The sequence below is a fragment of the Myotis daubentonii genome, chromosome X (assembly GCF_963259705.1).
Source record: "Myotis daubentonii chromosome X, mMyoDau2.1, whole genome shotgun sequence".
NCBI lineage: Eukaryota > Metazoa > Chordata > Mammalia > Chiroptera > Vespertilionidae > Myotis > Myotis daubentonii.
In genome coordinates this window covers 114,761,591-114,773,963 of record NC_081861.1, presented here as the reverse complement: position 1 = coordinate 114,773,963, position 12,373 = coordinate 114,761,591, and positions in this window count along the sequence as shown.

Here is a 12,373-nt window from a genome sequence, read left to right as displayed (position 1 = left end):
ACAAATCATAAAAACAAATATTCATCAAAATTGAATATCTTTGATCATTAAAGATACATTTTATGATTGTATTTCTTTTTTAGTGTATCAATTATACTTTTAAAAACTTTTTGGTGATTGCCCTATAGGTTGCAATATACATTTAAAGCTAATCCAAGTCCACTTTAAAATAACTTTATACCACTTTATGGGTAGCATGAGTACCTTATCATAACAAAATTATCCCAATTTCTCCTTTCTGTCTCTTGAATCATTGCTGACATTCATTTCATTTATATATAAGAATATATAAGCATATATATAGCTATACATATAGGGATATTTATAGAGATATATACCTAAGCATACATAATTGAATACATTGTTTTTGTTATTATTTTGAACAAACTGTCACTGTTGTTAAATGAATTAACAATAAAAAAATTGTTTATTTTGTTTTCACTTACTCCTTCTTTGATGCTTTGCCTTATCTTATGTATACCCAAGTTCCTAACTTGTATTATTTTCCTTCTTTTTAAAGAACTTCTTTTAACATTTCTTGCAATTTAATTTTGTTTCTTTCCTAGGATTTCTATTTCTCTGTTAACATTGCCCATCTGTTCTTGAATGTTGTCTACTTTATCCATTAGGGCCCTTAGCATATTGATCATAGCTGTTTTAAATTCCTAGTCTGATAAAGTCCCTGCCATGTCTGATTTTGACACTTACTCTGTCTCTTCATTTTTTTTTTCCTTTTTGTATGCTTTGTAATTTTTTCTTGACAGACAAACACGATGTATCCAGTGAAAAGTACTAGGATAAATGGGCCTTTAGTAAATTGGTGATGAGGCATAGGGGAAGATTGGAACACGATATATTCCTTTAATTAGGTCTCAGTATTTTAGTGAGTCTACCTCTGGACTTCACAAGTGTTTCTCAGTTTTTCTCTCCTCCCTTAGGTGGGATAGTATGGCTAGAGTGGGCTAGAGTTGGATGTTTACCTTCCCCAGGTCACTTAGGTTCTGATATTACTCTAGCACAGTGGTTCTCAACCTTCCTAAGACCGCGACCCTTTAATACAGTTCCTCATGTTGTGGTGACCCCCAACCATAAAATTATTTTCGTTGCTACTTCATAACTGTAATTTTGCTATTGTTATGAATCTTAATGTAAATATCTGATATGCAGGATGTATTTTCATTGTTACAAATTGAACATAAAGCATAGTGATTAATCACAAAAACAATATGTAATTATATATGTGTTTTTCTGATGGTCTTAGGCGACCCCTGTGAAAGGGTCGTTCGACCCCTAAAGGGGTCGAGACCCACAGGTTGAGAACCGCTGCTCTAGCAACTTAGGATCTGGTTAATTAGCTTCCCTTGAAAGCAGGGCTTGCTAATAGGAACAGAGTATTTGCATGTTTCAAAATGGTTTCCTTTTCCCTCCCCCTGCCAGAAGCAGGACAAAATATTTCCCTGATATTTACTGTGGGAACCTGCTCATGCTGTGGCAGATAAATCTCATAATATTTGGGCCCCCCTTATGACTGGGTTGCCCTGCACATTTTATCTCTCAGAGTTGTCCACACTGAACCTCTAGCAATTTTTCATTTATAGTTCAAGTTTTCCTATCCTGGCACTGATTCCCATGGCCATTTCTGTTTGAGAGTATCTACTCCAATAAGCCTGGCTCAGTTTATTATTCATTTGTTTCTCCAAACTTAAGGCAGTAGGTTACCATGTGTCCTCCCCTTTCTTATGGATCTAAGAAGAGTTGTTGATTTTTCCAACTTTACTTGTTAGAATGGAGAGATAACTTCCAATATCCTTACAAGTGGAATAGGAAACCCTCCCCTTGTTTTTAGGTAAGTCAAAAAGAAAGGAGCAAGCATAATTCTTTGTGGTTAAAGTATGATATCCCAGTATTTCTTATGTATGCTCCAGTGAATGTTCATATTTTTGCAATCCCTTTGTAGTTTTAACTTACATTGAGGTAGGGAGATGTTTAAGTATAAAATATTTATTTTAAGAAAAGTACTTCCAGTCTTAAATCTATTTGTTACTTAATAAAAGCACCGCACATTACATTACCACGTAATGATCATTTAAATATCAACTATCTCTAATTATAATGGCTTCAATATTTACCAACACTAACAATGGCAAAATAAACTAAAGAAGTATTTGTTATCTTAATGAAAAAAAAAAAGATATCAAAGTCATCTACGTTTTGTGAAATCAAACTAAAACTAGACCATAAGGGTTTGGGGTACCTAATATATCATTGTCTATACCAGGGGTGGGCAAACTTTTTGACTCGAGGGCCACAATGGGTTCTTAAACTGGACTGGAGGGCCGGAACAAAAGCATGGATGGAGTGTTTGTGTGAACTAATATAAATTTAAAGTAAACAGCATTACATAAAAGGGTACGGTCTTTTTTTATTTTTTTTAGTTTTATTCATTTCAAACAGGCCGGATCCGGCCCGCGGGCCGTAGTTTGCCCACGGCTGGTCTTTACTCTGGTAAATGTCTTTTGATTCAGTTATTTTAAGAAGTGGAAAAACTCAAAGCTATTAAACTAGTGGTGCAGCCTCAGCTGAGGAAAACAGAATGTTTCTCCAGATAATGTCTTTAAGAATCAGTTAGCAACAATTTTTCTATTTGTATAACAGTTACAAGGAAGTTCTTGAAATGGAATTTTCAAAAAAAACTACGCAAATGTATTGTCTCAAAGAAGCTATAGAAGGAAATTATTCTGAAGAAATTTTTCATATTATAGTTTCTAATATGCAATGTACATTAGATATATTCCATTTTCTTCCCTTTTTCTTTCCTTGACAAAGAGAAAGTAAATGGTCCATAGTTTTTGAGATTTTCTGTTCTCTTTGTGATCACTACTAAAGATGCTAAAGTTAGGTTATCATTCTGAGGATCAACTGTCTTTGAAGTTCAATTATTTAACCAGATTATTTTTTTCTGTCACTAAGAGAACAACCCAAAATGAGCCATTCAAGTAACCAGCATTAATATAATGGTTCTGGAACCCTAACTGGCACATTGCTCAGATCCTTTTAAAAACTGCATTTGGAGGGCTCCTGTGACATTTTATTTTATTTTATTTTTTATTAGATGATTCATGCAAAGCACACATATGTGCATTACAGCCTTCTTTTACTCAACAATACTTGAAGAGTAACATTCATTAATGTTGAAATAAGATTCGTTTCAGTTGTAATTTTGCAAAATTCCTGTCCAAGTACTGAAAATCATTTTCTAAGACTAGTGTAATTTCTTACTATAACTATTTTACAATTACATATTTCATTTACATGATTAGGCATGACTCCCTATTTTTTTTACTCCTTAATAAGCATTGTATAAATAAGATAAAATTACTTTTGTTATAGAGGAAACAAAGTTTCTCCAGTGGATGGCCTATTTAAAACACACATAAAACCTACTTTCCTTGACAGACTTAACAACTATTTACTAAATTACTATTTAGTACCCAATTCCAGTGCACAAATTAGAAAAACAAACAAGCCCTTGTCTGGTTCTATGTCAATATAAATATTTATTGCTAAATTAAATGTAGATAATTATTCAATTCACACTACAAGTCAAACTGTATTTTGGAGACAAATATAGTCATACTAGTGGCCTGCTGCATGAATTCATGCACATTGAAAGGAAATTAATTAGTAGAAATATTTTAATATCGTTATTTGCCCTTTCTCAATAATAGAAGTATCAACCAAATTCACAATCTACACTAATAAAAGAGAAACATGGTAATTGGCGTACAACGGCTACCCTTTTCATTGGCTAATCAGGGAGATATGCAAATTAAGTGTCAGCCAAGATGGCGGCCGGCAGCCAGGCAGCTTGAAACTAACATGAGGCTTGCTTGCTTCAGTGACAGAGGAAACCAACGTTCCCCGCCTGCCGCTGCAGGCCTCTGAGCCTGCAGTTTCAAACATTGTAACAGATACCGCGGGACTTCAGCCAGCAGGATGGCAACATTGTATGCAAAGGCCAGAAACCTACTTTCAGGCAGAGGCCTAAGAGCTGGAGCCAAGCCTCAAGCTAAAGTTGGCCCAGAATAAAAAAAAAAAAAAAGAAAGAAAAAAAGGAGCAGTTGGGAGCTTCAGTCACCCCCAGCCTGAAAACAGCCCTCAGCCCCTCACCCAGGCTGGCCAGGCACCCCAGTGGGGACCCCCACCCTGATCCAGGACACCCTTCAGGGAAAACCAGCCGGCCCCACCCATGCACCAGGCCTCTACCCTATATTGTAAAAGGGTAATATGCCTCCCGGCACCGGGATCAGCATGACAGGGGGCAGCGCCCAAACCCCCTGATCGCCCTGCGGCTCTGTGTGTGACAGGGGGCGGGGCCACAACCTCCCTATCTGCCCTGCTCTGTTCCTGACAGGGGAAGGCGCCCCAACCCCCTGAGCAGCCCTGCTCTGTGCCTGATAGGGGGGAGCTCCCCACCCCCCCCCACGGGCCCTGCTCTGTGCGTGACAGGGGGTGGCGCCATAACCTCCCCATCAACCCTGCCCTGAGTGTGAGAGTGGCGGCGCCTCAATCCCCCAACCGGCCCTACCCTGATCATGACTGAGGGTGGCATCATAACCTCCCAATCGCCCTGCTCTGTGCATGACAGGGGGCGGCGCCCCAATTCCCCAATCAGCCCTGCTCTGAGCCCAACCAGGGGCTGCACCTAGGGATTGGGCCTGCCCTCTGCCACCCAGGAGCAGGCTTAAGCCAGCAGGTCGTTATCTCCCGAGGGGTCCCAGACTGTGAGAGGGCACAGGCCGGGCTGAGGGACCCCCCCACCTCCCCGAGTGCACAAATTTTTGTGCACTGGGCCTCTAGTTGACAATAATAGATGGAAACACATGCGTGCAAATTGGCACCAGTGAGAGCTTTATATATATTGTGCATGTGCAAGTCAACTTAGCCTTTTATAGATATGGAATAAACTTGCTTAATTAGACCTGCTTTCTGATGTGGCTAAACTTTTTCCAGCCCAGTGAAGCACCCCAACTTCTCTTTCAGGTAATTGTCAGCAATACAGCAGTAAATGTCAACACAAAGCAGATTATTATTTTAGATCACACAGGGAGAACAAAGGGTAAAATGTTTAACTGTAACAGTGTTTGACTATATTCTGTGCAGTGAGAAAACCTGAAGTCATTTTCAAGGTCCACCATTCCTTACTTCTTTTCACTTGAGTCAAATTTCTAAGTTTTCTAAATCTCTGTTTTCTAGCTAATGAAAAGAAAATAGGATTCCACCGAATCTCCTATCTACCTACTCCAGGACTTCTGTGAGGATGAAATGAGATGAGGCATGGGAAAGTGCTTCACGGACATTTGCTTAAAGTGTGAAATGTTTCCACATGGCTTAGAAAACCGTGGTACATCTACATGATGGAATACTATGCTGCTGTAAAAAAGAAGGAATTCTTACCATTTACAACAGCATGGATGGAACTGGAGAGCATTATGCTAAGTGAAATAAGCCAGTCAATGAAAGAAAAATACCACATGATCTCACTCATTTATGGATAATTGAGACCATTATAAACTGATGAACAAAAATACATACAGAGGTATAGCAGCCTCGAACAGACGGTCAAACTACAGAGGGAAGGCCAGGGAGGGTTGGGGGGGTGGGTAAGAGATCAACCGAAGGACTTGTATGCATGCATATAAGCATAACCAATGGACACAAGACACTGTGGGGTATGGGAGGCTAGGGGAAGGACAAGGGGAGAAAAAAAAAGGAGACATATATAATACTCTTTGCAATACATTAATAAAACAATTAAAAAATGAATGAATGAATGAATGAATGAATAAATAAATAAATAATCTGATATGCAGAATGTATTTTCAGGGGTCTTGACCCACAGGTTGAGAACCACTTAGCTCTTGTTTTTTGATAAAGCCATTCTAACAAGTAAAAATAAATAAATAAATAAATAAATAAAGCAAGCAAGTCGTGTTCCTGGGCTGAAGAACCTGCAAGGAGACTAGTCGTCACTAGGGAGAGGAAGCTGGGCATTGCTAAGTGATGGCATAACCCAGACTTACTCTTAGTATATTAGCTTTTTATATGTATACTAGGGGCCCGGTGCACGAAATTCGTGTACTGGGTGTGGGGGGGGGGAGTGTCCCTCAGCCCAGCCTGCCCTGTCTCACATACTGGGAGCCCTCAGGCGTTGACCCCCATCACCCTCCAATCGCAGGATTGGCCCCCTAGCCCAGGCCTGATGCCTCTGGCCCAGGCATCAGGCCTGGGCAGGGGACCCCCAGACCCCTCTGATTGCTGGCTCTGCCCCTTGCCCAGGCCTGATGCCTCAGCCAGGGGCGTAGACCCCCATCACCCTCTGATCACCTGATCGGCCCCTTGCCCAGGCATGACGCCTCCGTCAGAGGTGTCAGGCTTGGACAGGGGACCCCATCTCCCCCCGATCACTGGCTCTGGCCCCCGCCCAGGCCTGAGGCCTCTGGCCCAGGAATCATGCCTGGGCAAGGGGACCATCATATCCCCCCAATCCCCGGCTCAGCCCCCCACCCAGGCCTGATGCCTCGGCCAGAGGAGTTGACCCTCATCACCCTCCGATCACCAATCACCGGATCGGCCCCTTGACCAGGCCTGAGGCCTCCGGCAGAGGTGTCAGGCCTGAGCAGGGGACCCCCAGCTCCCCGCGGTTGCAAGCTCCGCCCCTGCCCAGGCCTAACGCCTCTGGCTGAGGCGTCCCATCCGGCTCGGGCAGCGGGGACCCGCAGCTGCAGCGGCCCCGCGATCCTGGGCTCCGCTTTAGGCCCAGGCAAGGGACCCCTAGCTCCCGGGACTGCCAGCTTCGACCGTGCCCAGCTCCCATCGCTGGCTCCACCCCTACTTCCTGCTATCACTGGCCAGGGCGACAAAGGCGCCTGATTCTCCGATCATGGCTGGGGGGCAGGGCAAAGGAGGCCCCAGGGCCGCCTTTGCCCTGCCCCCCAGCTCTTAGCTCCCCCCTGGGTTTCGGATCACTGTCAGTGGCAGGGGGCTTCTTCCTGCTTTCCCTTTCACCTCCCTGCATTGTGCCTACATATGCAAATTAACCGCCATCTTGTTGGCAGTTAACTGCCAATCTTAGTTGGCAGTTAACTGCCAATCATAGTTGGCAGTTAATTTGCATATAGCCCTGATTAGCCAATGAAAAGGGTATTGTCGTACGCTAATTACCATTTTTCTCTTTTATTAGTGTAGACTAGAGGCCCAGTACACAAAAATTTGTGCACTTGGGGGGTGGGGTCCCTCAGCCTGGCCTGTGCCCTCTCGCAGTTTGGGACCCCTCAGGGGATGACCACCTGCTGGCTTAGGCCTGCTCCCCATGGGATTGGGCCTAACCTGGCAATCAGACATCCCTCTGGCATCCCGGCAGCCCTCGAGGGATGTCCACTTGCTAGCAGGGAGCAGATCTAAGCTGCAGTCGGACATCCTTAGAGCTGCTGTGGAGGCAGGAGAGGCTCCCTCCACCACCGCTGTACTGGCAGCCATCAGCCTGGCTTGTGGCTGAGCAGAGCTCCTCCATGTGGGAGCACATGGACCACCAGAGGGCAGCTCCTGCATTCAGCGTTTGCCCCCTGGTGGTCAGTGTGTGTCATAGTGACCAGTCATTCCCAGTGATTCTGCTGTTAGGTCAGTTTGCATATTACCCTTTTACTATACAGGATAGAGGCCTGGTGCACCGGTGGGGGCCGGCTGGTTTGCCCTGAAGGGTGTCCCGGATCAGGGTGGGGATCTCGCTTGGGTGCCTGGCCAGCCTGGGTGAGGGGCTAATGGCTGTTTGAAGTTGATCACACCCCCTTCAGGGTGGGGGTCCCCACTGGGGTGCCTGGCCAGTCTGGGTGAGGGGTAGAGGGCCTTTTTCAGGCTTGCGGGCAACTGAAGCTCCCAGCCTCTTTTTTTTTTTTTCTTTTATTCTGGGATTTATTTACCTTCTCTAGCTGTCACTGGAGCTGAGAGCCGGCTCCAGCTTTGAGGCCATGGCTGGCTGAAAACTGGTATCTGGGTTTGTTTAGCTTCTATAATTGCAACATTGTTGCATCCGGAGCTCAGAGCTGGGCCACGGCAGTCGGGGAATCTTGGCTTCCTCCATCACTGGAGCAAGCAAGCCTCCTGTTCACTTCAGCTGCGTGCCTGCTGGCCTCCATCTTTGTTGACAGTTAATTTGCATATCCTGCTGATTAGCCAATGGGAAGAGTAGCAGAGGTATGGTTAATTACCATGTTTGTCTATTATTAGATAGGATATAGATATGTAATTTACTTCTCAACTACTACCACATGTTCAGAAATGGAGTTATTTTTAATTATTTTAAAAACAAAGCTAGTTTCTTAAAGCCAAAAATATTACATCTGAACCTAAAGTTGTCCAATCATATTGGCCTCCATTCCCACTTTGTGCACTCACATAAACAAATACACTCACAAACTGGTTGTTTGTATCTGAAGTATTTTTTTTTTTCAGTTATTTGTAGGTATAGAGTATTTTTCAGAAAGGAAAGTAAAATCTTGAATTGGTAGTTGGAGGAGTATCCATGTCATCCACCTCCCTCTTCCTCCTTCCTGCATTCAGATTAACCCAACTATAGTTTTGGGAATGTAAACACAAGGTGAAACTAATTTCATATCAACCACCCTGAACAACATAAGTAGATCATTTCCAAATATTTACTTATCTCCTCAACTCATGTGACCAATAAAGCTTTGAAATGCACACTTAGCAAGTTAGGGAAAACAGAAGGGAGAACAATCAGGAAGAGACCTTGAGATAGGAAGTTTATTCTGGATTATTCCAGTGGGCCCAATGTCATCACACAGTCCTTAAAAGTGAAAGTGGAAGTTAGAAGAGTGGGGCCACAGACCTGGAACAAAGGAAGAAAGGGTAGGAGAGATTTGAAATGTGAGAGACTCCACCAGCTCGTTACTATACTGAAGATAAAGGAAGCCATGAGCCAAGGAATATTGGAAACCTCTAAATGCTGGGAATAACCTTCATATGACAACCAACAAGCAAAAGAAGACCTGAGTCCTACAATCATGAGGAATTGAATTCTGCCAACAACTTGAATGAACAAGGAAATTGATTATTCCTTTAGAGACATCATGAAAGAATGCAGCCCTGTTTAGACGTAGATTTCAGATTTCAGCCTGATGAGACCTATGTCAGACTTCTAACAACACAACTGTAAGATAACAAATTGTGTTAAGTCTCTAAATTTGTGTCAGCAATAGAAAACTAATGCATTGTCCTTCCAAATAATTTCTGTAAAATACTTTTATTGTAGTGATTTTATTTTAAAGGAATAAAGGACTTGTGAGTTTCTAATAAGGACTCTTACATCATGTTCTATTATTTCAGAATATACTGGAATGATAATACTCTTTAGAAAACAATATCTTTCTTGTTTAAAAAATAAAATTGATTTTATCTTATAGTCATCCTAGAATTGAAACATGGTTCCATATCTCAGCATTATTTATTAGGGCTACCCCATAATTCAAAAAAATATATACAAAATTAACTGTTCATGTTTCTGTGTCACTTCAAATAGATGCTTTATACACAAGATAAACAGTAATCCTTAGGATTTATTTTTATACTCAGAATTTCTTTTCATAGCCTTTGCCAGATTACAGTGGTAATGACAGTTACTTTTTCATAAGCAACAGGATATCTGCAACATTGATTATCAAGTGGTTCTAAAATTCCCAGTGCTCACGCTTTGTGATCATAGGACTTTGAGGGTAATAAATTACAACATTCCTTCATAATCAAGGGAAGGAAGCAATTTTTTCCCTTAAAAAAATCACAACCTACTATTTCTTTATTTCTGCAATGATGACTCGATACAAAGCAATGTGATTTATAGTCCGTCTAAACAATCACTTTCTTTTAGGGGAAAAATGTAAACACCTAAAAGGCAATCAAAGTTGATTTTAAAAAGTAAAAGTATTTCAGTTAGATGTTTTATGCTCTATGCTTGGTTGAAAACTAGTTGCAACTAGGAATGGGCTTTTTACCAATTTTGCTTATATCAAGTAAGTATCATTTTTCTTTTTTTGTATTTCAATCATGCATTTCTCTAAGCTTCATCATTATACGTGAACATGTTTTGATGTTCAAAACATGTTTTTAACTAACTAGTTAAATAACTGAAAATGAACAAGGGAAAAGAATTTTGATCATGCTAAGCTAACAAAGTACCCAAGAAAAATGTAATAGTCATTACTATTAAAACCATAACAGTTTAGATAGCTGTATACACTGCAGCAAAGTTTAAAATATAATTTTTTCTGGAAATCTACAGCCTTTTCCATAACAAAAAAAAAATCATAGTCATAGATGCATGAACTCAAAGTCTAGACCTAAATGAATGGACAGACATATAGGCAAAAATTTTATTATGATATTGATAGCAGGATAAGTTGAAATATTTTTAAAAATGCAGACATGTTGACTAAAATAGGAATGCTAAATGTATTTTATCTACACAATGAATATTATATTATGCAGACATAAAAACTACATTTAAAAATGTTATATTACTAAAAGAATAAATAAAATATTTATATTCTTAACATGATTATTATAATACTAGAGGCCCAGTGCATGGATTTGTGCACCAGTGTGGTCCCTCAGCCTGGTCTACTCTCTGACATCCCCAAGGAGTCCCGGATGTGAGAGGGCAGGTCTTGGGTGAGGCACCCTGGAATCTGGCTCCCTCCTCTCTGGTTCAGAACTGCGGCTGCCAAGTCACCACAGCTTGGCAGTTCCTACATTGAGTGTCTGCCCCCTGGTGGTCAGTTCATGTCATAGCTACCAGTCGGAGCATCTGCCCCCTGGAGTCATTGCTACTGGCCGGTTGGTATTACATAAGTCCTCCTTTTCCCCCAATTAACCTCTTCCAGCCTGCTCCCATCCTCCCCACCCCTCAGGCCCTCACTACCCCATTGTCTGTGTCCACAGGTTATGCACATTTGCATACAAGTTCATTAGGTAATCTCTTCCCACCCACCCTCTCCTGTCTTCCCTTTGAGGTTCAGCAGTCTGTTCATGCTTCTATGACTGGGTCTATTTTTGATCATCAGTTTACTTGGTTCATTAGATTCCATATATGAGTGAGATCATCTGATACTTATCTTTCTTTTACTGCCTTATTTCACTCAGCATAATTCTCTCCAGGTCCATCCATGGTGTTGCAAGTGGTAAGAGTCTTTCTTTTTTACAGCAGCATAGTATTCCATTGTACAAACCTACCATGTTTTTTTAATCTACTCATCTGCTGATAGGCACTTAGGCTGTTTCCAAGTCTTAGCTATTGTAAATTGCACTGCTATGAACATAGGGGTGCATATATTCTTTCTGATGAGTGTTTGACCTTTCTAGGATATATTCCTAGAAGTGGGATCACTGGGTCAAATGGGAGTTCCATTTTTAATTTCTTGAGGAAACTCCATACTGTTTTCCATAATGGCTGAACCAGTCTGCATTCCACCAGCAGTGTACTATGGTTCGCTTTTCTCCACAACCCTGCTAACATTTGTCGTTGGTTGATTTGTTGATGATAGCCATTCTGACAAGTGTGAGGTGATATTTCATTGTCATTTTGCTTTGTGTCTCTCGGATGATTAGTGACTTTGAACATTTTTTCCATATGTCCCTTGGCTTTCTGTATGTCCATTTTGGCAAAATGTCCATTTAAGTCCTTTGCCCATACACAATAATAAACTCAAAATGGATAAAAAATCTAAATGTAAGACATGAAACCATAAAAGTCCTAGAAGAAACCATAGGCACCAAAATCTCAGACATTTCTTGTAGCAATATGTTTACCAATACATCTCCTAGGACAATGTAAATTAAGGAGAAAATAAACAAATGGGACTAAATGAAAATAAAAAACTTCTGCATGCAAAAGACATCATCCTCAAAATAACAAAAGTCCTGCCCTAACTGGTTGCTCAGTGGATAGAGCCTGTGGACTGAAGGGTCCTAGACTCGATTTTGGTCAAGGGCACATGCCCTGGTTGTGGGCTCAATCCCCAGTAGGGGACATGTAGGAGGCAGCTGATCAATGATCCTCTCTCATCATTGATGTTTCTATCTCTCCCTCTCCCTTCCTCTCTGAAATCAAACAAACAAACAAACAAAAACAAACAAACAAAAAACAACAACAAGAGACCCCACTACAGGGGAGAATATATTTGCCAATGATATATCTGATAAGGGGTTAATCTCCAAAATATATAAGGAACTCATACAATTTAACAAAACAAAAAAAAAGACAAACAATCCAATTAAAAAAATGGGCAAAGCACCTAAATAG